Source organism: Ovis aries, chromosome 23, assembly GCF_016772045.2.
Source record: "Ovis aries strain OAR_USU_Benz2616 breed Rambouillet chromosome 23, ARS-UI_Ramb_v3.0, whole genome shotgun sequence".
In the NCBI taxonomy this organism is placed as follows: Eukaryota; Metazoa; Chordata; class Mammalia; order Artiodactyla; family Bovidae; genus Ovis; species Ovis aries.
In genome coordinates, this window is record NC_056076.1 from 9,308,585 (window position 1) to 9,334,523 (window position 25,939).

Here is a 25,939-nt window from a genome sequence, read left to right on the forward strand (position 1 = left end):
TACATTTAGGTATTTATTTGTTAAGATGAGAAAACTGATGCTAACGTACCTTCTTCTCTACAAGAAGAGATCTTTCAGATTCTATTTCAGATTCATATTCTAGCCACTCACCCAAACATGCAGGAAGTATGGGTTTTCACCACTCAAGGTCTGAACCCAAAGCCTGTACCCAAAGAGAAATGGGAGATTCTTGAACCTAAGTGAAGCACCTTCTCTCCATCATTTTGTTAGGTGTAGATTTTGGAAAAAGAGTCAAGACGATGGGGGTTCAGAGGTCATTTATTTTGACAGAAGTATACACAGTTCCAGAGACCCTGAAAAACAAAACAAAGGAAAACAAAACAACCCTCCTGTCACTAGTTTTAGTTACCAAACCCAGTCTCACCAGCAGAGTCTCTCCTCCTCCTCCTGGTTATATATGTATGGCTAATCCCAGCCCCCACCAAACTCAGAAAGCCAACCAACTGTAAGAACCACTGTAGAGCCTTGAGCTAGCATGGCACATGGACTACTCATCCTTCAACAGCACTGTCATATTCAGTGAACCAGAGGTGGTGATGGAAAGAAAATGCTGTGGCCATGTGCTGTCTGTATTAGCTCAGCCTTTGTCCTGCTCTTGAGGGGCTTCACTGAAAGGTATTTATTTACGTATCTGTTTATTTAAAAGAGGGAAGTGGGACAGTGTATAGTGTACATTTTAGATATTTCTGCTGTATTGACTATGCCAAAGCCTTTGACTGTGTGGATCACAATAAACTGTGGGAAATTTGGAAAGAGATGGGAATAGCAGACCATCTGACCTGCCTCTTGAGAAACCTAGATGCAAGTCAGGAAGCAACACTTAGAACTGGACATGGAACAATAGACTGGTTCCAAATATGAAAAGGAGTACATCAAGGCTGTGTATTGTCACCCTGCTTATTTAACTTCTATGCAGAGTACATCATGAGAAACGCCGGACTAGAAGAAGCACAAGCTGGAATCAAGATTGCTGGGAGAAATATCAATAAGCTTAGATATGCAGATGACACCACCCTTATGGCAGAAAGTGAAGAGGAACTAAAAAGCCTCTTGATGAAAATGAAAGAGGAGAGTGAAAAAGTTGGCTTAAAGCTCAACATTCAGAAAACGAAGATCATGGCATCTGGTCTCATCACTTTATGGGAAATAGATGGGGAAACAGTGGAAACAGTGTCAGACTTTATTTTTTTAGGCTCCAAAATCACTGCAGACGGTGATTGCAGCCATGAAATTAAAGATACTTACTCCTTGGAAGAAAAGTATTACCAACCTAGATAGCATATTGAAAAGCAGAGACATTACTTTGCCAACAAAGTTCTGTCTAGTCAAGACTATGGTTTTCCAGTGGTCATGCATGGATGTGAAAGTTGGACTGTGAAGAAAGCTGAGTGCTGAAGAACTGATGCTTTTGAACTGTGCTGTTGGAGAAGACTCAATCTTGAGAGTCCCTTGGACTGTAAGGAGATCCAACCAGTCCATTCTAAAGGAGATCAGCCCTGGGTGTTCTTTTGGAAGGAATGATGCTGAAGGTGAAACTCCAGTAGTTTGGCCACCTCATGTGAAGAGCTGACTCATTGGAAAGGACTCTGATGCTGGGAGGGATTGCGGGTAGGAGGAAAAGGGGTGGGACAGAGGGTGAGACGGCTGGACGGCATCACCAACTTGATGGACGTGAGTTTGAGTGAACTCTGGGAGATGGTGATGGACTGGGGGGCTGGCGTGCTGCAGTTCATGGGGTCGTAAAGAGTCGGACACGACTGAGCGACTGAACAGAACTGAAAGTATGCAGGCGGTCAGTTTGAAAAGAGAAAGGGATCAGTTAAGGAAGGTGTCAGCGTGAAAAAGGAGAAATACATTTGTCAAAATGGAAAGGCAAAGATAAATCTGTGGCATCTCTGGTCTTTAAAGTGCTGAGGCTGAGAGGGAACTGTGGTGAGAGCTGGTAAACATCAAGGAGACACCACCATCTACCTTTCCCACTAGGGAATCAGGGTAACGGCAGGTTAAGAAGGATTGATCTCTTCATGTTTCATTCAGTCTGCCTGATTTACACTTTTTAAAAGTCCCTTGACATTTTTTTTTTGAATAGAGAAAAATCAAGATGTATTTGCTATATTAAGCACACTTCACTGAGCAGAGAAAATTTTCCAGGACATTGTATCTCAAGTGTATAATCATTCATTCTCTGAAAACAGTCATTATAAACAAAACTATGTCTTTGTAACCAGAGTCTCTCTTGAAAGGATGCTTGATCCATCATAAATATAGCTAAATTGGCCAGAGTTGAGTCACAACTATATCCACATTAGCCTCTGGGCTTTAGGTCTTTATCTTGAAATCTACTTCCGTACGTATAACATGGCAAGAGGGAGCAGGGCAGGCCAAACATGATCAAACATTTCATGAGCCTCAGTGTCTCTCATTTTCCCTAGAATTCTATTAGCTTGAGCACTGTCACATATGTATCTCCTATAAAATCCCCAAGTAGACGATGTACTTACAAGGCTGCTGGAGTTTTTTTCTTCCTGTGGGGTGTGTGTGTGTGTGTGTGTGTGTGTGTGTGTGTGTATAAGTGCCAGGTACAAGCTGAAGGATCTTCTTCATTCTCCTGTGATTGTAAATTGTTCATTCTCTAGCAAAAAAATATAAAAGTTTTCAAGAAAAAAAAATACTGGGCAAAACCAACTCACAAAAATGTATAAATGTCTGAGAAACTTGTCAATATAGTAATATAATAAGTTAATATCAATTTCCAAATTTATCCCTGGGTAGACAGTAGTGATAGAATTGTGAACAAGTTTGACCTAGATTCAGGTCTCATGTAACGCAAACAAAATTGTTTACATTGCCAAAGAAATGCTAAATGTGAAATTTCAGACACCAGCTTGAGAAAAAGTAGTTTTTATGTATTACTAAAGAAAAATCATCCTGTTTCTAATTTTCACAAAGCACTTTGACACCTAGTGTCTTAGAATGGTGCAGTCAACAATTGTGTACCTCATATGAGCTCCTGATGCATTCCTGTACCTCATATGTGCTCTAACAAAGGACCTTCCTGAGAAAGTCCAGTAAGACATAAAATAATCATTCATAAACCCGTTTCCTACGTTAAATTTCAATGACCATTCAGTTCCATGATTTTGCAAAGTAACAAAATGAGCCAGAGGACTCCTGGAATCCAGATGCTCTGGTTGGTTAGAATGTTCTACGAAACCAAACTTATTCTGAAACTTGATATATTATGTGGAATCCATAGTGATAGTGATAGTGAAGTCGCTCAGTTGTGTCCGACTCTTTGTGACCCCATGGACAGTAGCCAATGGGGCTCCTCCATCCATGGGATTTTCCAGGCAAGAATACTGGAGTGGGTTGCCATTTCCTTCTCCAGGGGATCTTCCCAACCCAGGGATCAAACCTGGGTCTCCCGAATTGTAGGCAGACGCTTTATCGTCTGAGCCACCAGGGAAGTCCTATGTGGAATCCATAGGAGAATGCAAAGCAAAGAGGAGTTGTAAGACAGCTTTTGTTAATATCATAAATTTGAGGTCCATAGTTAAATTAATGATACAAAGAAATTGGAGTGCTTTCCATCTTTTGAGGATTAAGGAGACAATTTCTGATTTACTACTGAGAAGGTAAAATTTTGTTTTCTTTGATTCTTGAGAAAGACACAGCAGGATTCAAAAAGTTATACTTAAATATGGGAAGGGTTATCAAGATGTAGTGTGTAAAGGAGGGAAACAGAACAAAATTTTTGGTAGCTTTACAAGAAAGATTGAGTAACTTAAAAATTCATCAGTTTCTTAAGGAAAAAAATGATTAGCCTTTTGTACAGGTTAAAAACTATAAAGAATTGAACAGATGGAATTCTGACCTTTCCTTCTTTAAAAATGTTAACTGAGTAAAATTTAAATAATGGTCAAATAGCAACTGGAGGGGTAATTCAGTTACGAAATTTGCTGAAGTGGATAAAATCCATGAAACTAGTTAAATTAATATTGATATTGATATAAAAACAAATGAAGTGCTCTAAACAGTAAAAAATATTGTACTCTCCCTTTCTCTATTTCCCACTTTTTCTGAATAAATAACTAAAGCCTGTTCCAAATTCACTGAGTATAATTATATGCAAACATGTATGTCTTTTTTTGGAAGAAGCAGTTTCTTTCACTGATTTTCTGGATAACAGAGGATCCCTCTCTCTGCAGAGAGCAATGGAGGAGCACAATGTTTGGGGGATTATTTGTTAGATCTATAATACATACTGTCTCAATTTGTGGAATGAAATCTTTTGCCAGCAGAAAAGTGGTAGAGGGAGTCAAGTGGGCAAGATTTAAGGAATCCGTGACTGAATGGAGAAGGGAACAGCTACTCGCTCCAGTATTCTAGCTTGGAGAACTCCATGGACTGTATGGTCCATGGGGTTGCAAAGAGTTGGACACAACTCAGAGACTGAACTGAGCTGAACTGAAGTGTCACAATGTGCCCTAGTACTTTGTGTTTCAGAAGGGAAATTGGGTTAAATTGTCATTGTGCTGGAGGCCTCATATCTGTTCCTCATATCCTGTGGTCTTTGGACTACTTTAATCAAACATTTTAGAGAAATGTGAGATCATATTAAATTCCCCAAACCATCAAGGGCCACTGAAAATCTCACTTCTGTGGCTTGGGAACTTCTACTAAATTATTTAAATTGTATTCTAAAGTAAATTTGCCCTCGATGATATGGGGTCTCCGTGGGTGTTGGGATTTTTCTGCTGTTAGACTCAGATCACTTCTTAAATATAAATTGACTTCTTTCTACTTAGAAAACAATAGAAAACAAATTAGAATCATATAAGCTTGGGATTGAACATCAGTTTCAAAAAACTAGACATTTAACTGTAGAATCTTAATTAGCAAAAATGGAATTTATTTTCTAAACTTCTTTGCATTAAAATACCACGATTGTCACCACCACCACCATCATCACCATCGTCATTATCACCATCATCCTCATTACCATAACTTGATATCATAGTTAAGAACAGTTTTAAATGTCAAATATAAATTGCTTGGCGCCAGGATAGATTTTAATTCTAAGACCTATTCTGAGTCTTATCCTTCCGAGAAGTGCTTTTACTTTCTAATCTCCATTTCCTTCTTGTTCCCATTTTAAAAAAATTCCTGGTATTTTACAAAGCTTGTTTTATTTGTTTTGTTAAACAACGTTTAGAAGAATGTTCCCACAGAGAAAAGACAGTCTTAAAATACAGTGGATGTAAGCCTGAGTGAAGACTGAAGACGGCCATGCATTACTTGACTGGCAGGCCCATTCTTTCCGGAAATAATGGCTGTGCTGATGCCATCTCTTCATTTGCTTATACACTTCATACTCACTCAATTCATCTTTGTTTGGACGGAGAACTGGAATATTCTTTGAAAGAGGGGGGGGGGAGTATATTTTGCTTGAGCTATTGCATTTGGGCATTCTTCTTTAATGTAGAGGTTTTCTTTTTCTCCACCCTCTAATCCTGAATGTTTTACTTCTCAAAAATAAACTTAAAGCTTCTAAACTTCCTGAGAATTTCAATTTGAACTATTTTCTACCTCCTCAAAATGAATGGTCACTATTGACAAAAAAAAATAAAAATAAAAATAAAAATAAAATGAGGAATTTCTCCTTCACATCTCTCAGTGATTTTTAGATTGAGAAACTGGTACCTGAATAATGTGATTTAGATTTAGATTAATCTGAGATGCAAGGGTTTGCTGAAACAAACAATGTTAATTTGCATTTATATGCAACTGGATTGCCATCTCAGATTACTGTGGAGATTCAGGCTGAGAGCGCTACAAACCTCATTTGAAAATTAAAATACATGAAATTCATCATCTTGTTATTGTATGTATGAGTTGCTCTCTTATCTGTAAAGATGTAAATATGGATGACAGGGAAATTCGTATAATAAAAATTGTGCCATGAATTTCATGTGTGCGTACTTAGTTCCTTTTTCTCAGGGAATTACATCCATCCATTCACTGTCTCGCCCTTTCTTAATGTATGGAAAACAATTCCCAATCTATAAAACTGAACACCCTACAAAGATAATACATTTTAAGATACTTAAATATCTAAGAAATAAAGTGACAAAGGTAGACAGTGAACATTTAACTTTATGTGCATCAACATTTGCATATTTAAGCATACCGATAAGCAGACCAAACTAATCTGAAAGACTGACAGCAAAAACTTTCACTCTACAAAAGATTACTATATCAAACACATACATTTTGTGCTCACTGATTTTGTGTTTCTATAAAGCCAGGCCACAGAACCATCTACAAACATTTTGTAATGAACAGAAATACCAAATCACTTTGTTGGCCACCAGGAACTAACATGGTGCTGTAGGTCAACTGTACCCGCTGCCAAAGCCCAAACAAATCAGTTCATAGTAAAGATCAAATTTGTGTTTACCGGAGGCAAGGGATGAGGTGAGGGGGGATTGGCTGAAGGTGTTCAGAGGTACAGACTTAATTACAAGATAAAAAAATACTAAAGATGTAATGTACAATATGATTACAATTAATGTGGCTTTATGTTATATGTAAAAGTTAAGGGCATAAACACTGACTTCTCATCACAAGAAAAACATTTTTCCCTTGTTTTTTCCTTTTGTATCTATATGATATGATGGATGTTCACTCTACCTACTCTAGTAATCATTCCATGATGTATGGATGTCAAACCATCATGTATACACCTTCAACTTATACAAGATGACAAAAAATGTAGATAGTCAAGTACTTTGAATGTGGAGATTAAATGACAGTGAGATAGGTCAACACCCTGAAGCTCATGTGGTTTGTTTGTGTGTGTATGAGATTATTTTTTAAGGTTTGAAAGATTTGAGCAGGTTTTTATGTTTAGTCAGAAAAGTCAGTAGAAATTAAAGGTAGGTCCTAGTGTATAATTTTAAAGATGAGGAAATTAACTGTTTTCAGAGGACTAAAGGGATTTCAAATATTAAATTATGAAAATTAAAAAAAATTCAGATAAGAAAGATACAGATGGTAAATGAGCACATGAAAAGATGTTAGTCATTATTATTCATGAAATAAATGCAAATTAAAATCACAATTATATACCACTACCCTCCTATTAGAATGGGTAAAAATCAATAAAATATATAGACACTTATTGTCCTGTTACTCACATGTCAGGAGCATCTTTATGGCCCCAACACTCAGTGAAGATTTAACTGAGATCACCTCTTTCTCTCTCTTTTGCTATAACTTTAAAAATTCCTTTTTTTTACTTTCTGTTCATCAAATGTGGATTTTTTTTTCCCCTTCAGTTTGAATTGTAGACTGTATTCCTAGGTGAGAAGGGTCTTACCTGGAGGCTCAGTGGTAAAGAATCTGCCTGCCAATTCAGGAGATGTGGGTTTGATCCCTGGGTCTGGAAGATCCCCTGGAAAAGGAAATGGCAACCCACTCTAGTATTCTTGCCTGGGAAACTCCATGGACAGAGGAGGCTAGAGGGCTGCAGTCCATGGGGTCACAAGAGTCCAACATGATTTAGCAACTAAACAGCAAACAGCCTAGATGAGAGCATCAACTTCATGATCCAATTAGCACGTGTTGGTAATCCACAACATCAAGGATGGTGATAATGGCCCAGATATTTTTACTGAGCTCTGGATCATTATACCCTATTCTTTATCATCTACCTTCAATGGTTCCATTTCAAAACCACCTTAACTCAACATATTTAAAATACATTTACACCTATCTCTGTAATCATGTCTCTGGTGTTCGTTTTCCTATGCAAATGTCACCGCTACTCACTTAGCGTCAAAATCAACAGCATAGAGATTACCCTTTGCTCTTCACACTCCACTCCGTGGAATCATGAAATTTTATCCCCTCTGCCTTCTAAATACTCCTGTCCATCCTCACTGCTACTGTCTCGAGGTCGCCACCAGTTCTCACCCGAAACCTGATGCCTGCTGTGACTTTTCCTTCTTTTCGCTCTTGCTACTTTCCTTACTATGTTCTCAGGGATGATTTCAAAGCACATGTCTTTTCACACTTGCCACCTTACTTGCTCAGCATCTATCAACAGCTACTACTCACTGCTCAGGTAGTGTTGCTGAAACCCAGTCTCTGTACATCAACACCAAATTGAATCTCAGAGGCAGAATTTTGGGTGAAGCAGGAAAGAGGAGCATTCATTGTTTTGCCAGGCAGAGGCTGCCACAGCAAGCTAATGCCTTCGAGCCAGTGACCTGAGCTGGAGAGAGCAGTGAGCAAGTTTGTAGCATGGCTCAAGGAGCAGGGCTTGATGAGATCCTGGACTTTCTTCTGATTGGTTGGTGGTGAGATGATCGGGGGCCAGCATCATCAACCTTCTGGTTCAAACCAGTCTAGGGCCTGTGTATTTGCTGTCACAGTTTTCATCTGGTGTATGTGGTGGGGAAAATGTCTACTTCCTTAAAAACAACCTAGGAATGTGGGTGAAGCCTTTCTGCATATCTTTCTTTCAGGGAACTGAGAGTTCAGTGATTCTATGTGGCAAATTTATGGTTTAAATAATTACCTGTTCCCCAGTCCGACAGCTCTTCTTTGTTTCTACATCCTAACATTTCCCAATCATTAACTCTTCAGTTCAGTTCATTTCAGTCGCTCATTCATATCTGATTCTTTGCCACCCCATGGACTGCAGCACACTAGGCCTCCCTGTCCATCACCAACTCCTGGAACTTAAACTCATATCCATTGAGCTGGTGATGCCATCCAACCATCTCATCCTCTGTTGTCCCTTCTCCACCTGCCTTCAATCTTTCCTAGCATCAGGTTCTTTTTAAAGGAGTCAGATCTTTGCATCAGGTGGCCAAAGTATTGGAGTTTCAGCTTCAGCATCAGTCTTTCCAATGAATATTCAAGACTGATTTCCTTTAGGATGGACTGGTTGGATCTCCTTGCAGTCCAGGGGACTCTCAAGAGTCTTCTCCAACACCACAGTTCAAAAGCATCAATTCTTCAGTGCTCAGCTTTCTTCACAGTCCAACTCTCACATCCATACATGACTACTGGAAAAACCATAGCTTTGACTAGAGGGACCTTTGTTGGCAAAGTAAAGTCTCTGCTTTTTCATATGCTATCTAGGTTCGTCATAGCTTTTCTTCCAAGGAGAAAGTGTCTTTTAATTTCATGATTGTAGTCACCATCTGCAGTGATTTTGGAGCCTCCCAAAATAAAGTCTATCACTGTTTCCCCATTTATTTGCCATGAAATGATGAGACCAGATGCCATGATCTTAGTTTTCTTAATATTGAGCTTTAAGCCAACTTTTTCACTCTCCTCTATCACTTTCATCGCGAGGCTCTTTATCTGTTTTCTGCTCTCTCCATAAGGGTGGTGTCATCTGTATATCTGAGGTTATTGATATTTCTCCCGGCAATGTTGAGTCCAGCTTGTGCTTCATCCAGCCCAGTGTTTCTCATGATGTACTCTGCATAGAAGTTAAAGGTTATGCCCAAGTCGCAAAATCTCCCAATGACCACCAGGGAGCCGATATCCGATGCAAAAGAAAGAGAGTTTTTATTATGAAGTTCGAGCTGGTGCTCCCACTGATACCAACGCAGCAGCTATAGGGAGGAGCCCTGAGCTCTGGGTTGCATTGCTTATATAGGGTATTATCGCACGAAAAATTCAAAAAACGGGAGTCTCCAGGTCTGATTGGTCACCTTCTGGTGAAGGGTTAGGTGTTGAGTTCTGATTGGTTCTGCTTTCCTGGGCTTGACTCAAATTTCCCGGGCTGGCCAAGGGTTCTGATTGGTTCGCAGGTGGTGGGGTGAGGTCAGGGGATTTCCAAAGGCTCTTTTCCCAGAACCTTACAAAATGGTGTAGCTTAGGTCCTTCATTAAATAAGCAGGGTGACAATATACAGCCTTGACATACTCCTTCCCAATTTAGAACTAGTCTATTATTACATGTCCAGTTCTAACTGTTGCTTCCTGACCTGCATACAGATTTCTCAAGAGGCAGTTCAGGTGGTCTGGTATTCCCATCTCTTAAGAATTTTCCAAACTCTGGAAAACTCTTGCATCGGACTTTTATTAATACTTCGAAAGACAAGGACACAAGGGCATGTACTGGGTTTCAGTAGGAAAGTGAAACCTCCTTTCCATGTCTTAGAAGGCATGCTGTGATGGCGTTTCTGACACTCCAGCATCACTTCCCTCTCCTAGTCCCACCCACTCCACATTCTAAACATCTCTGAGGTTTTTGTTCCCTGGAAACTTCTTGCCTGCCTGGGAATCCTCACCCCACAGGTGCTACCTGGATGGCTGGTGCCAAATATTCTGTTTGGCTTCTCTCCCTAAATCTTTTGTCATTTCCTCTCACCACTTCCCCTAATAAGATCTACCCTTTCTGCCTTTTTTTTTTTTTTTTTAATTTTGACTGGATTCTTATTTCACCCTCTGGATTGTTGCTTTTTGATTCTGTTCTTGCAGAGCATTCTGAACTTCTCAATTAAATATTTAATATTATATAATGTTTTCTTGTCTTGTTTCAAATGATATATAAACAACTTGAGAGCAGTGATCATTCCAGTCTGTTCTTTATTCCTTTTTATAGGATTTGACATAAATAAGCACCAGATATGATTACACAGCAACTTATCCAATTAAACTACTGATTGATTGATAAGCATGAATTTTGTAGATCATGCATCTAAAGTGAATAATATAGTATCTGGGACTGGGTAGGTTAACTGGAAATTGTCACTATTATCAAACTTATGATTGTAACTTAATTTTCACATGGTGTACTTAAAAGCTTCTTTGAATCTAATACTCTGTTTAATTCAGCCAGGCATTCAATAAAACAAGCGCAAAACTCTATTTCTTTTTTCTCAGGAAACACATGTGTCCTAAATGATGACTTTTGCATTAAATATCATCCAATCACAAGGTCTTTTTCTGTCGTTTAGCACCTTCAACTGAACCACCCTCATAAGAATACACCAGTGGATGACCTGTCAGAACAAATCATAGTATCAGTCCATAAGGCCCATGATCCCACGGTAACATACTCATCACTCACAATGATGCTTAGTGTGAATGGACCAGAATGCACTGTCCACTCTACTCTTAAAAGAGAAGGCAAACTGTTCTCTTAGTAACACAGACTGCAATGAGATGGCTACCTTCTCAGGGTTGTGGAGACAAAAGATAAAGTCCAATTATTATAGATCAATATGTTTTTAAACTTTAATTGGGTATGACCACTTTTGTGTGTACATGCACAGACGCTACAGAAAAAATACAGTTAGTAAACATATATAACTCATCACCAATGCAAAGAATAAAAAATAATGGAGATTAGTATTCTTCTGTGAGATTAGAAAATTAACAATAATGAGAAATATCACATTTATTTATTTTTTAAAAATCACTTTATCAACGCACAATTTATAGACAAAAGCATATGTGTTTAATGTATACAACTCAATTAATTAGGAGATAAGTATACATCTGTGAAACTGTCAGCACAGTATACACGATAAACTTTTCCACCACCTTCAATACTTTCTTCTTCCTACCCTTTTGATTTTCTTTTGTTATTTTATTGTGATAACAACACCATATGAAATATATCCTGTTAGCAGATTTTAAGTGCTGTTAGCTTCAGGCACCATGACTTGCCCTAGTTCCCTTGGACTTATTCATCCCCCTCTCCTTCTCTCCCAGCTCCTGGTAACCACCCATTCTATACTCAGCTTCTATGAGTTTGACTATTTTACATGCCTCATATAAGTGGAACCAGGCAGTATTTGTCCTCTGTGACTGGCTTATTAAACTTAATATAATTTCCTCCAGGTTCATCCATGTGGTCATATATGATAGGATTTCCTTGTTTTTTTGAGTCTGAATAATGTTAATAGCAACCCACTCCAGTATTTTTGCTGGGAATAATCCCATGGACAGAGGAGCCTGGTGAGCTACAGTCCATGGGGTCACAAGAGTCAGACATGACCGAGCTACTGAGCACATGTACAGTGTTCTATTATATATATATATATATATATATATATATATATATATATATATGCATATGTACGCCACATTTTCTTTTTCTTTTCATCTGTTGACAGACATTTAGATTGTTTGGACATTGTGTTAATTGTGAGTAATGCTTCAGTGAATATGAGAATACTGATATCTCTTAAAGATTCTGATTTCAGTTCAATTTATTCCCACAGGTGAGATTGCTGCATTATATGGTAGTCTATTTTTAACTCTTCATACTGTTTTCCATAGCAGATTCTTCAAAATACATTCATACCAGTAGTATAAAGGGTTTTATTTTCTCTGCATCCTCATCAACACTTGTTTCTTTTTTTAAATAATAGCTATTCTAACAGGTATGAGGTGATATATCATTGTGGTTTAATTTACATTTCCCTGATGATTAATGATGCTGAACTGCTGGTCAAATACTGTTGGCCATTTGTATGTCTTCTTTGGAGAAATGTCTATTCAGGTTCCTTGCCCGTTTTTGAACCCTGGAATAAACCCACACATATGTCGTCAACTGATTGTTGACAAGAGTACCAATAATATGCAGTGAGGGAAAGGATAGCTCTTAATGAATGGTATTGGGAAAACTGAATATCTGTGTTCAAAAGAATGAAATTGAACCTTTATCTTACGTCATACAGAAAAACTAGCTAAAAATTAATTAAACACTTAAATACAAGACCTGAAAACAAAACTTTTAGAGGAAAGCATAGGAGAAAACTTCTTGACACTGCTCCTGGCAATAATTTCTTAGAAATGACACCAAAAGTCCACACAACAAAAGCAAAAATAGACAGAGGGGATCACATCAAACTAAAAAGTTTCTTCAAAACAAAGGAAAAAAATGAAACTGCAGCCTATTGATTGTGAGACAATATTTGAAAACCATACATTTTATTAAGGGCTAATATCCAAAATATATGAGGACATCTTAATATTTAATAGAAAAAAAAAAAACCAGCCCAATCACATGGATATATGAAGAATGAATTAGTCTACTTTAACTTCAAGAGATTGCAATAGTTGAAGACATTCTGCTCTTTTGGTAAAAGCAGATTTTCTTAGTTTTTTGACCTCTGCTTCATCAGATAAGAAGGAAGTATTCCTGGTTCTGGAACACTTCCTTACCCAGAGATAGTCACAGAGCTTGCTTGGCTCATCACCAAGTGTGAGATTGACTTTCCCTGTTTCAAGCTCAGTGTGTGCTCCTTTGTTCTGTGTAAATGTGTGATACAATAGCCCCAGGAATGTCCCCAGGAACATCCGTTAAATAACAGTGCTTTAAAACATATAGAAGCATGGGTTGTTTCTACAGTATACATTGTAAATCATTTATCCTTTTTCAGAATGTATGTGCTTATGTAGAAATTTTAAAACTTTCTATTAAATACCTGCTGCTACTGCTGCTAAGTCGCTTCAGTAGTGTCCGACTCCGTGTGACGCCATAGACAGCAGCCCACCAGGCTCCCCTGAACCTGGGATTCTCCAGGCAAGAACACTGGAGTGGGGTGCCACTTCCTTTTCCAATGCATGAAAGGAAAAGTGAAGTCACTCAGTTGTGTCTGACTCTTCATGACCCCATGGACTGTAGCCCACCAGGCTCCTCCACTCATGGGATTTTCCTGGAGTGGGGTGCCATTGCCTTCTCCGATTAAATACTTGTACCAAATATTGTTCTTGACTTTGAGAAGACAAGGGTGAAAAAAAATGAAGAATGTACAAGTTGTCATCCAGGGGTTAAAGTGATGGCAGGTAAAGGAGTAAACATAGAAGAAGGTTTCAGATAAGAAAATGTATCAGGAATAAAATAAAAGACAGTAAACTTAGATTTATTAATGAAAACTAATAAGGCACTTGTAAATCTTGTAAAGAGCATGCCAGGCAGAGGAAAAAGGAAAGACGATGGTTGTTAAGGGGGAATTCAAAACAACTTAGCTGAAATTAGTAAAGCAATAAGAATAGGTCCAAAATAAGTCTCATGAGAAATACAACATGGAATTAGAAATTTAGGGAGGGACCAATTCACATGCTATTTTATAGGCCAAAGTATGGTGAGGTCTTTGGGCTAAATTGATCTTTAATTGGAAAATGCTGAATGCATACAAAGCACCAGGTTCTTTATGAAGTCCTAGGGAAATACAAGCAAGCAAATGCATTTGGCCCTTATCTTCCTATGTGGCCTCCACCCAGATTGAATACCCAAGTATTACACAACTCTGTTAAAGAAAAATCCATGAACACTGTAAAATCAGTGCAGAAGCAGATAATACAATAATTCCATCAAGATCTTACAACAGGGTTTTCATATAAGATGGTTATTTTGATTTTCATTCATTCCTTAATTAAACTGATGATTACCAAGCTCATATTACATACAATATGCAAAGGCTTAACTCATTTATAAAATTAAATCAATTATTCATAACTGTCTAGGCAAAGTGCTAAATAATGTGGGTACTCAAAGGATAAGAAAAAAAAGAACTCACTATTCTCAAGGTGCTTAGAATTTGTTTCAAGTAACTTGGAAGATCATGCTATGATAAGGGAAAAAAACAGAGAGCATCAAAATTATGTTATAAAATATTTAATTAAACTTTATCATATGCCAAAAGTATTGAACAGAATTTAATGAAGTAAAAATGACCCACCCATAAATGTTCATGTCTGCATTTGGAAAATGCAAGTGATCTCAAAGCCTAAAATTCCTGTCAGCCAATTTAATCTGAATTGACTTGAAGTATTGCCTTCAAGAGCACCTGGGGTCATAAGGTCATAAAAAAGATTATTCCAGTTTAAATCATACAATTGCATAGTACATCACAGCAAAACTTTTTACATTAAATTTGGTTTTATTTATGTATTTATGTATATTTAGAAAATAAGAAAAATGGACTAGGATATTCTATTTTTCTCATTTCATAGAGCTAGTGATCTATTTTCTTCTCTTTTCTGTTTAAATAGCAGATTTATTGGACATAAACCTTATACGAAGGCCCTGCAGAATTAGGTATTATATGTATTTTATGAGGATTTGTTCTGACATGCACATTAAGTTGACTGAGTATACCTGTCATGCACACAAAAAATGGCTAAAGACCATCACTTCTATGTTAACAAAGGGCTCTGAAAGTCCATGTGTGTCCTTTGAGATCTATAATAAATATTCCACATCAATCAGTTGTGCAGGGAACCCAGGCTTTTTGGAGAAGGAAATGGCAACCCACTCCAATATTCTTGCCTGAGAGTCCCATGGACAGAGGAGCCTGGTGGGCTACAGTCCATGGGGTCACAAAGAGTTGGACATGACTGAAGAGACTTAGCACACGTATTAGTCCTACAAGATTAAGATTCATTGAAAGACTAAGATTTATTGAAAAGCATAAGCAGATTTCACTGAGATTCACTGACTTTCTTTACACTTAAATGGAATTGTATCCTAATAGAATCCCATCAAAACATGCCTCATGTTAAATGGATTAAAAAAAATAAAAAATCCCTTTATGCTCTCTGAACATAGCCATAAATATATATTTTTAAAATTATTTAGTTTGTTTTGAGTGGTACATGAAGGGGTTACTGCTATGAAATCAGATTAAAAAAAAAAATCTATGGAAGTGTAAGTCTAGGGGTATAAATGTTTCTGAAAGTCTAAATTTCCAGGAATTTGCAGAAATCGTGGTAGGGCTATGGACATATATGGTGTATTGCATGGGAATTTGAAATAATGAGTTGCAATTTCCAGCTAACCTCTTTCTGGCACCGGATTACATGTGTATACCCTTTTTTGAAAGTCCAGTTAAAATGTATACTGCTCTGCCACTCTTTCCTTAATTGCCAAGTACAGTGTTTTTCCTCCTTCATCTCTTCTGCATGGCATTTCGTAATTACTTCTCTAGTAACGAAATGTATCATACTACTTCAGATCATTAATGCATGCTCTCCTCTGTGTTTTCTAAAATCTGAAAATCCCATCCAGACAAAACATGCACAACTGTCTCCCCCTAGGATAGGGACTAAATAAATTCATCTCTGTATTCCCAGATGCTAAGAGGACATGATATATGAATTCTATATTATGATATATTATAATGTGCTAATGATGTTTATCTGCTATATCATAAGCAATCATTAAATGATGTACTAAATATGAATGGAACATTCCATGGACAAGAGGAGTCTGGCAGGCTACAGGCCATGGGGTTGCAAAGAGGCAGACATAACTGAGTGATTGAGCACACACACACATCTGTTTTAGTCACTGCTTTGAGCATGCTCTTGAAATTTATTGCTAATAAAATATGTTTTATTTGATATTGGGAAAGGAAATTTATAAATAGTAGTAAAAATATCATGCTTGTTAGAAAAATTTCTGAACGACTTTGATAAATAATCTTCCTGTGGAGATGCTGTCCATGCCAACCCCCATCCCTTCACGACTTTACCAACAGACATTCCAGGACTTCAGAAAATACTTCCTTGATCCCTCTCACTTCCAAAAGAAGTTTAGTTGTGCTTCCTTTTTTTCCCCAGGTAGCTCAGCAGTAAAGAATTTGCCTACAACACAGGAGACTTGCAGGAGGTATGAGTTCTATCCCTGGGTCAAGAAGATCCCCTGCAGAAGGAAATGGCAATTGACTCCAGTATTCTTGCCTGGGAAACTCCATGGACAGAGAGGCCTGGTGGGATACATGGGGTCACAAAGAGTCGGATATGACTGAGTGACTAAACAATAACAACCTTGTTACTTCATAACTTTGCTAATATATTATTATAGAGGTACATCACATATTTTTCAATACTTGGTGTGTGTGTATGTTAGTTGCTAAGCTGTGTCCAATACTTTGTGACCCCATGGACTATAACCTGCCAGCGTACTCTATCCATGAAATTCTCCAGCAAGAATACTGGACTGGGTTGCTATTCCCTTTTCCGGGGGACCTTCCTGACCCAGGGGTCAAACCTGGATCTTCTTCATAGCTGGTGAACTCCTTACCATCTGAGTCACCAAGGAAGCCCAACTGTCAGTGGCTTTAATTAAATTATGCATTGTTACTGTTATATCTTCAGTAATTGGTACATATTCTGACACCAAGCAAGCAATTATTATATTTCCTAAATAGACAGGAAGAATAAACAATTTATGCGTGAATCAATTGGGTACCAGCTGCTCAAATTAATAAATGGAAGAGCCTAAGTAGTCTCAGGTACTTATAAAGCTCTTCCTTAAGGATTTGTAATAGAATATAGCAGTGCAATTCAGGGAATTTATAGATAACATTTTATTAAGTGTTGGCCATATGGGTATGATCTCTCAGCCAACAACCTTTGTTTGCTAAATTACCTGTAATGGTAGCAATCATTGTGACATAATTCTTAGGAACTTCTTCTAAGGTTCCTGGATTTGTATTAAAACTGTCATCTTTAATTATCTTAGCTGATAAATGGAAACTTGGTGACACTCTTTTATCTGGAAAAAATGCCTCACGGAAGTTTTAACCATCTGTGTGCATGTGTACCAAGTCACTTCAGTCCTGTCTAACTCTTTGCAATCCTACAGACCATAGCCCGCCGGGCTCCTTTGTCCATGGGATCCTGCAGGCAAGAATGCTGGAATGGGTTGCCATGCCTTCCTCCAGGGGATCTCCCTGACCAAGGCTCAAACTTGCATCTTTTACATCTTCTGAATTGGCAGGCAGGTTCTTTACCACTAGCCTCACCTGGGAAGCCCTTTAACCAGCTGTATCTTATAAAATATAGTATTCATATATGCATAAATGCATTTTCACGATACACATATGACCTTGATCAAACTGTTTAATCTATTTGTGCATATTTTTAAATATGTAGAATACAGATAATAATAGCTTCTGAGATTTTTTTAATTAAATTAAACAATAAAAGGGATTAAAAGATAATTGAAACTTGGTAAGACCTCAATAAGTATTAAATATGATTATTATTCATGTAAAGGAAACCTATCACTGGAGAATTTTTATAAGACAAAGCTTATCAAGCAAACTCTATTGGAATATAAAAATGCGTGGAAGTGGAGTGCATTACTTTTAATTTGAGCATTTAATTAAAAACATGCAAACCTATCATATGGCTGATTAGGTTTCGTGGTTTGTAATTAGTTAAGTAATAGTAAGTATCTAGATTTGTAATACAATGACTCCCTAAGGTTCATTTCTCAGATTCAACCTAGCATGGCTTTGAATACTGCATTAATTTATTCAAAATAAGTAAATTTAAAACTACAGTTTATGTATTCAAATTTTTACATAGACAGTAAAGAATCCATTTGCTCAAACTCCAAGTCTGAGAATGCTTGCCAACAGCCCTGTGCTTATTCTCAGATTCTCAGTACTCAAAAATAATTCAAATCTGAAAGATAAATGTTAAACACAGAATCAGGGATTCTGCAATTCCCTATTGTCTTTAGTGAACCATGGTAAATGCAGCACGTCACAATCATTAAAATTCTATGTATCAAACCAATCAGAAAAATAATAAATTACTATAGCTTCCCATTCTGAGAATATTGCCGCAATGGATACCTAGTCCTACTTTCTATTCACAGATGACTGGAAGTAGGTGTCTAAAAACTTGGAAGTTATAGAAGAAGGCACTAAAACATATAAGAAGATGTTCCGAAACACTGCCTTGTGAAAGGATTAATCTTCCATGAGTGATTTATTCTATTAAAGCAGTTTACTCAAGATAAGATAGCAGTTATTAAAAAGTGTTATACTGATTGAAGGCACTTTCCCTCACAGATCCTACTTTCCTTTTTCAGATAATTAAACACTATCTTGCAAACACTACACTCTCCTTTGCCTTTGAGCATGTTTGAGTAAATAGCATTCTCAAGACACCCCTGCTCCATCCGTCATCTTTTCAACACACCGTTTTGGGATCAACACTCTGATCCCTGTCATACTGAAAGCCTGGATATAGCGCATTGTTTTCTCAAATGAAATCACTCCTGTGTTTTTCTACATGTGTGCAGTACCTGTTAACCAATAACAAACAACGCTCCTGAGGGTGGAAATATGGTGCCCTTATTTTTCTTGGTTATGCATTCACATGCTTTAAAATATCAATGGTACCAGATTGACTTTGATTTATATTTCTAGACCTGACCCCTTTCCTGCCCTGTTCCCATGTGTTACACAGCCTGCCGGCCCTTTCTTGATCATAAATGGAACCAAATTTTTTGCCTTTGTTTCTCATTTCTCCCTCCTTTCTAATAACTTTTTTTTTTTTAATTTGTTGGCTCCCAAATCTCATAGGCTATGAATCATCTTTTCCTCTTCCCAGCCCTATGTCCACTATGTGGAACCATGTACTAAAATGTTTTGTGTTCTATCCCTGAATCCAGCTTTTCTTCTCTCTTTTTCCACCCAGCTCTTCATCCAGACACTCCAGACAGAGAAGAACTCATTAAACTGAAGTAAAATATAGTAAAGATATCTTTGGACATAGTATTAACAAGAAATATTACAGGTAGAGGTTTAGTAGCTAACGTCGTGTCCTACTCTTCGTGACCCCATGGACTGTAGCCCACCAGGCTCCTCTGTCCATGGGATTTCCCAGGCAAGCATACTGGAGTGGGTTAGCATTTCCTTCTGATAAGAATATTAGTATCATTAATAAGAAATATTAGTATCACTTAAATCATATTATCTCTCTTCCTCAAGTTATTTCACCAACACACCTTGACTCCTGAAATAAAATTCACTTAAAAGATCCCAAGGGCCTTTGGCAAATAGCTTCAATCCATTCAACATGCTTGTTATCTACTGGGTCATTTTATTGATAATGTTTCTTTTTTTCCACACTTTTCCCTGCCTCCTGTGGGTGGAACCCTCATCATCATTTCTGGTTTGGCACTGCTCAATTGGAATCCATTTGTGCTCAAATGAAAACTTAAAAATGTTAATGTGCCTCAGTTTATCCTTTAACAATTGTCACAGCAGATAGAATATTTGCAGTGAGATACTTACTGTTGTTTGTGTTCAATGCTGTTTATTATCAGTTGTCTAGCTTATTGTATTTTTTTTCAAAATTAATAACATCTTTAAATATATTCTTTTTTTTTTTTTGGTCTTATTTAAAGTCTTTTTTTCATAGAACCTCCTTCACTAATCCTACATGACCACCTTTGATCTTTTTTTGTCATGATTGACATGATTCCAACTTGACATGATTCCAAATTAAGGTAATATAGCATTACTTCCAACAGATGTGAGCTCATTTTTAGGATCGGAAATGTGACTCCCAAAATGGGCTAATACAGTAGAAGAAAAGATTGATGCTTTTGTTTAATTTCATTACTAAGTGAGATTTTTTTTTCTTGTTCTGCATAGAAACTAGGTTAAAATTTTCAGTTTTACAAGTTTGATAAAATAAATGACCCAGTGTTTGAATTATACAAGCAACATAGAAACCAGGTCCTTTAAAATTGAACAAAAGAGTGATTTGGGTTTTATGCTTGGGTTTATGCTTTGTGTAATTTGTTAGATGTGGGCCAAATTAATGGAATATTTCATTGATATTGTCCTGCCAGAATTCATAAGTATGCTATAATTTTGCACTGGTTACTGTTCGTGAATCTATATTGAAACCACAAAGATTCAGGGCTGTGATATGCAAGGCTATAACACTGATTGTTTGTAGACTTACTTTTTCTTTATCATGCAGCCCTGGAGAGTCTTGCTTCTTTTCAAATGCATGATTCTCACCAATTGAGCCACAGGGATTAACGTGAAGCAATAGCACACTTATTCCAAACCTTTTTATCCAACAAAGGGTAGCATTTTTAACGAGACTCGGTTGTGAAATAGGACCAAAAAAAGTCATTTTTTCCTTTAAAATATATTTTCAGAAAAAATGTCATAATCAATGTGAAATACTCATTCCTTTGAGATTCATGCCTGTTAAGAAATGACAAACAAATTCATACTTAAAACACTGATGTTTTGTGGACAGAGGACTGTTCGCATTTAGATACTTTCTACATCATTAAAAAATCAACCATAGTACAGGAAGATCTATGCCAAAAAAAAAAAAATTAATTACGCTATTTTCTTCTTGCTGCGAAGAAGCTGTGAGAGTGGCAAGATATGACTAACAATGCAAAAGATCTCTTCCAGACATTTTATCTTGCTTAATTCAGATACAGAACTAGGCAAGGAGTGTGTGTGTGTGTGTGTGTGTGTGTGTGTGTGTGTTAGTCACTCAGTCTATCATATCCGACTCCTTGCGACCCCATGGACTGTGGCCCACCAGGTTCCTCTGTCCATAGGATTCTCCAGGCAAGAATACTGGAGTGGGTAAACATTCACTTCTCCAGGGGATCTGCCAGCCTAGGAATCGAACTGCGGACAGATTCTTTACCATCTGAGTCACCAGGGAAGCCCAGGTAAAGAATATTTAACTTTTATCTTTGTGCCTGATGAGAATTTTGAAAAATCCCCTATTATAAATTCAATATAATAGTCAATAAGCACAACTCTTCAAAATATAACCAGCCCCATTGTCTGTAGTGTCTGTTTTAAAAGATCAATTGCTAAAGAATGGTGTGTGGATTGCCAACGAAAATATTAAAAATAGTAAGCTTCTGTTATTATTTCACGTCTTTGTAAAATTCTTTTGTAAAATGAAGAGTGATGCTCATAATTCTGAAATTGTTTCAAAATGCACACTTCTTGGCAGGAGGAGGGGAAAAATAATCATTTTGAAAAATGCTCTGAACATTCTCCATCACAAACGCCTCTCCAGGAGAAAGAGTATTATACCAGCTGTCTTCCTATGGGATAGAATTGGGAGCGTTATCCAAGTTTATCCCCTCTAGCCTATGTGTTTCACCTAAGAGGTGAAAGGGGCTTAAAAAAAAAAAAAAAAATTGTTAAGGTCACAGCCCAAGGGCACAGGCCCACTGAGAACCGAGATTTAATCCTAAAATTATAGAATCCTGTCCCTGAGGCCTTACCACCACATGAATAGGAATCTGGAATTATAAAAGCAGTTTACATTTTAGAGAGCTGCAGGGCCCAGATTCTAATTAGGCAGGAGTTCTTTGGTTCTCTTAAACTCAGAGACGGCAGGGGAGTTAAAAAACCAGAACATCAGAGGAATCTGAATCCTCTGGGATCTACAGCTACAGCAAAAAGGAAATACAGCTGAACTCCTTGTCAGATAAACATAAAATCCACAAGAAAGATCTTTCACTTTGGTTTATATTATCTGATACATCATATCCAGATATCAGCCAAAACAATCACAAGGCCTATTAAGAAGTTAGGGAAAACATGGCGTGAAGTTACAAAGCATCAGAGCTGGACAGACCGTGGATCAGTAGAGAATTTGAAGTATAATGAAATTAAATTTAAATAACTGACAGATAAGTAATTAATTAAAAATAAAATTATTTGTATGGGAGGGTCTTTAAAAATAATGTAGACAATATACAAGGACAGATATTAATGCATGTAGGAGATGGAAACTCTAAGAACCAAAATGAAACACTGGAAGTGAAATACACTAAAACAGAGTCAGTAATTGCCTCCCTTGAGCTCACCGGTGGACTGGACACAGTGTAGAAAAGAATCAGTGAGGGTGTGTACCAATGTGATAGTAGGATTACTCCCAATAGCCAGAAGATGGAAACAACCCAAGGTGAAATTTACAACCCCATGGACTATTACCCACCAGGCTCCTCTGTCCATGGAATTCTCCAGGCAAGAATACTGGAGTGAGTAGCCATTCCCTTTTCCAGGTGATCTTCCCAGCCCAGGATAGAACCTGCATCTCCTGCATTGAGGCAGATTCTTTACCATCTGAGCCACTAGGGAAGCCCAGCCAGGGGTGAAATAGTAAATAAATTTATGAGCAAAATGTGGTATATACATGCAATGGAAATTATTTTTCCATAAAAAGAATAAAATTTTAATATGTATTATAACATGGATGGGCCTTAAAACATTTATGCTTAATGAAATAAGCCAGATACTGAAGAACAAATATCACATGATTTCATTTATATGAGATGCCAAGAATTGGCACATGGGCAAGGACAAAAAGTAAAATAAAGGTTAACAGAGGTTGGTACAGAATTTATACTGGGGATGATGAGAAATTTATACAACCTTGTAAATGTATTCCCTGCCATTGAATTATATACTCAAAAATTGTTAAAATGATAAACATCGTTTTGTACATTTTACCACAATTTAAAAAATGAGCCAGTGAGCTTGGATATATCTCAATAGAGACTTTCTAAACTAAAATGCAAACAAAAAATACATTAAAAAAGAAAACAGCACATAATATCCAAGAACCTTATTAGAATTTCAAAAGGTTTACTATACGGATAATTACAACACCCTAAGGAGAAGTAAGAGAGACTGAAGTAAAAGAAATATTTGCAGTAATAATGACCAGAGGTTTACAAAATAATGACACACATAAAGCTTCATTTCCAGATATCTCTAAGAATACCAAGCAGGCTTAATACCAAGCAGTCTATGCCTAGGGATATTACAGAGAAAGAGAAGAGAATTCGTTGCTCAGTTATATCCAACACTTTGCAACCCCATGGACTGTGGTCCGCTAGGTTCCTCTGTCCTTGGAATTCTCTAGGCAAGAATACTGGAGTGGGTTGCCCTTTCCTTCTCCAGGAGATCGTCCGAACCAGGGATCAAACCCAGGTTTCCCGCACTGCAGGCAGATTCTTTACCATCTGAGCCACCAGGGAAACCCCAGGCATAGTATATTCAGACTGCAAAAAAAAAAAAAAAAATTAGAAAAAAGGACCATCTTGAAAGAAGGCAAGCGAACAAAATCCAAAACATCGTCCATAGAGAAAACAAGGATAAGAACTACATAGGACTTCTCTCTACAAACCACATGAGCAAGAAGAGAGTGGTGTGAAAATATTTAAACCACAAACTGTGTTCCTTCAGTGAATGCTGCTACCAGCAAAAGACTCACCATTAGAGGAATTTTCTTCCACTTCCTTTTCCTTTCTTCTGAAATTTATTACCCCTGGAACTCTCAGGAAATTTGTATGCTGTTTCTGTGGATTGGTACAGAGTTGCGCTGTTTCAGTCAGTCCTTTCCAAGGCAGAGAAGGCCTCCTTCCACCATTAAATTGAGCGGCTGATTCCTGACACCAGCACTGCTAGGTCCTGCCCATACTTTGCAATCCCCTGTGATGTTCCATCAGCTGCTCTCAGTTGATTTAGCAAATATGAAGATGTAAATTCTCAGACATAAAGATGCAGTGTTCTCTCGCCTCTAGTTTAGTCGAAGACAAAGTCTGTAGATTTTTTTCTTTTTTGTTGTTGGCATTCTTCTCATTGCTTAGATTGGGACTGATATGTATACACTGTACAAGCTAGGTTGCTTCAGTCATGTCCAGCTCTTTGTGATCCTATGGACCATAACCCTCCAGGCTCCTCTGTCCATGGGATTCTCCAGGCAAGAACGCTGGAATGAGTTGCCATGCTCTTCTCCAGGGATCTTTCTGACCTCGAACTGAATCCACATCTCTTATGTATCCTGCATTGGCAGGCAGGTTCTTACCACTAGCGCCACCTGGGACTGATATATATATATATACACACACACGAAATAATCTGCCTACAATGCAGAAGATCCAGGTTCGATCCCTGGGTTGAGAAGATCTCCTGGAAAAGAGAACTGCTACCCACTCCAGTGTTCTTGCCTGGAGAATTCCAGGGACAGAGGAGCCTGGTGGGCTACAGTCCGTGGGGTCATAAAGAGTCAGACACGACTGAGCAAAAAACATACACAGACTTGGATAAAACAGATAACTAATGACAACCTATTCTACAGGATGGAGAAATCCTCAGTGCTCATTTGATGACACAAATGGGAAAGAAATCCATGAAAATGGAGCTGAATGTATACATATAGCTGATTCACTTTGCTGTACAGCAGAAGATAATACAAATCTGTAGAGCAATTCTACTCCAGTTTAAAAAAAAAAAAAAAAGAATGGTATCATGAGACGTTGGGAGTATTGAGACTAATTCAGCTGCCCATTTCTAGTGGGACTATGAGTTCTGTGCAGACACCAACAGGAGCACTCCAGGCCGGCTCCTGGAAGCTCTCTCTGAGACAGAAGACAAGCTGATTGGCTCAATCTGTCCATCTTTCACAATATGCCTTCTCAGGGGCTTGGTATTCTTTTCCCTCCAATGAGAGGGATGTGCTGGGACTCAATTTCCATGGCAACATAGATTCCTGCTCTCTGTAGAGTTTTCATTACTTATAGTTAGTAATTAAGATAAAGTTGTGTTCAATGTTTTGCCTACTTTTCTCTAACGTAAAACGTCACACTGATGCCTAAGTGTTACTGACACAGAGGCAGGAGTTACCTTGTTAAAACAGAGTCCTGGAATTTATCCATCTAAGCACTAATCAAGCCTTAGTACAGAACCCTGGGAAAATAGAGATTCATATATCTGCTGTTATTTGTACTTATTTCCAGGTTTTGCCAAGTAACACTGACGATGTTTATGACAATGCCTATGCAGAATCCCTACAAAGGAACATTTATATATGATATTGAGAAACTTATAAAAGTTGTAACCATCTAAAGCATAGTTTAAATTTTAAAACTATACTAATAAAGTAATAAATCATAGTAGAAAATGCGTTTCCTAGCACCTACGGCATATTTCCAGATTTTATAAAGGCGCCAAACCAGAGGCCCCAAATTACACCAAATTTCTCCCAATAATATTAACGATTTCTTACAGAAAAGTTAGGCAGCTATTATTTCTCAGTCTTAAAATGTTTTTAATAGCTTATTT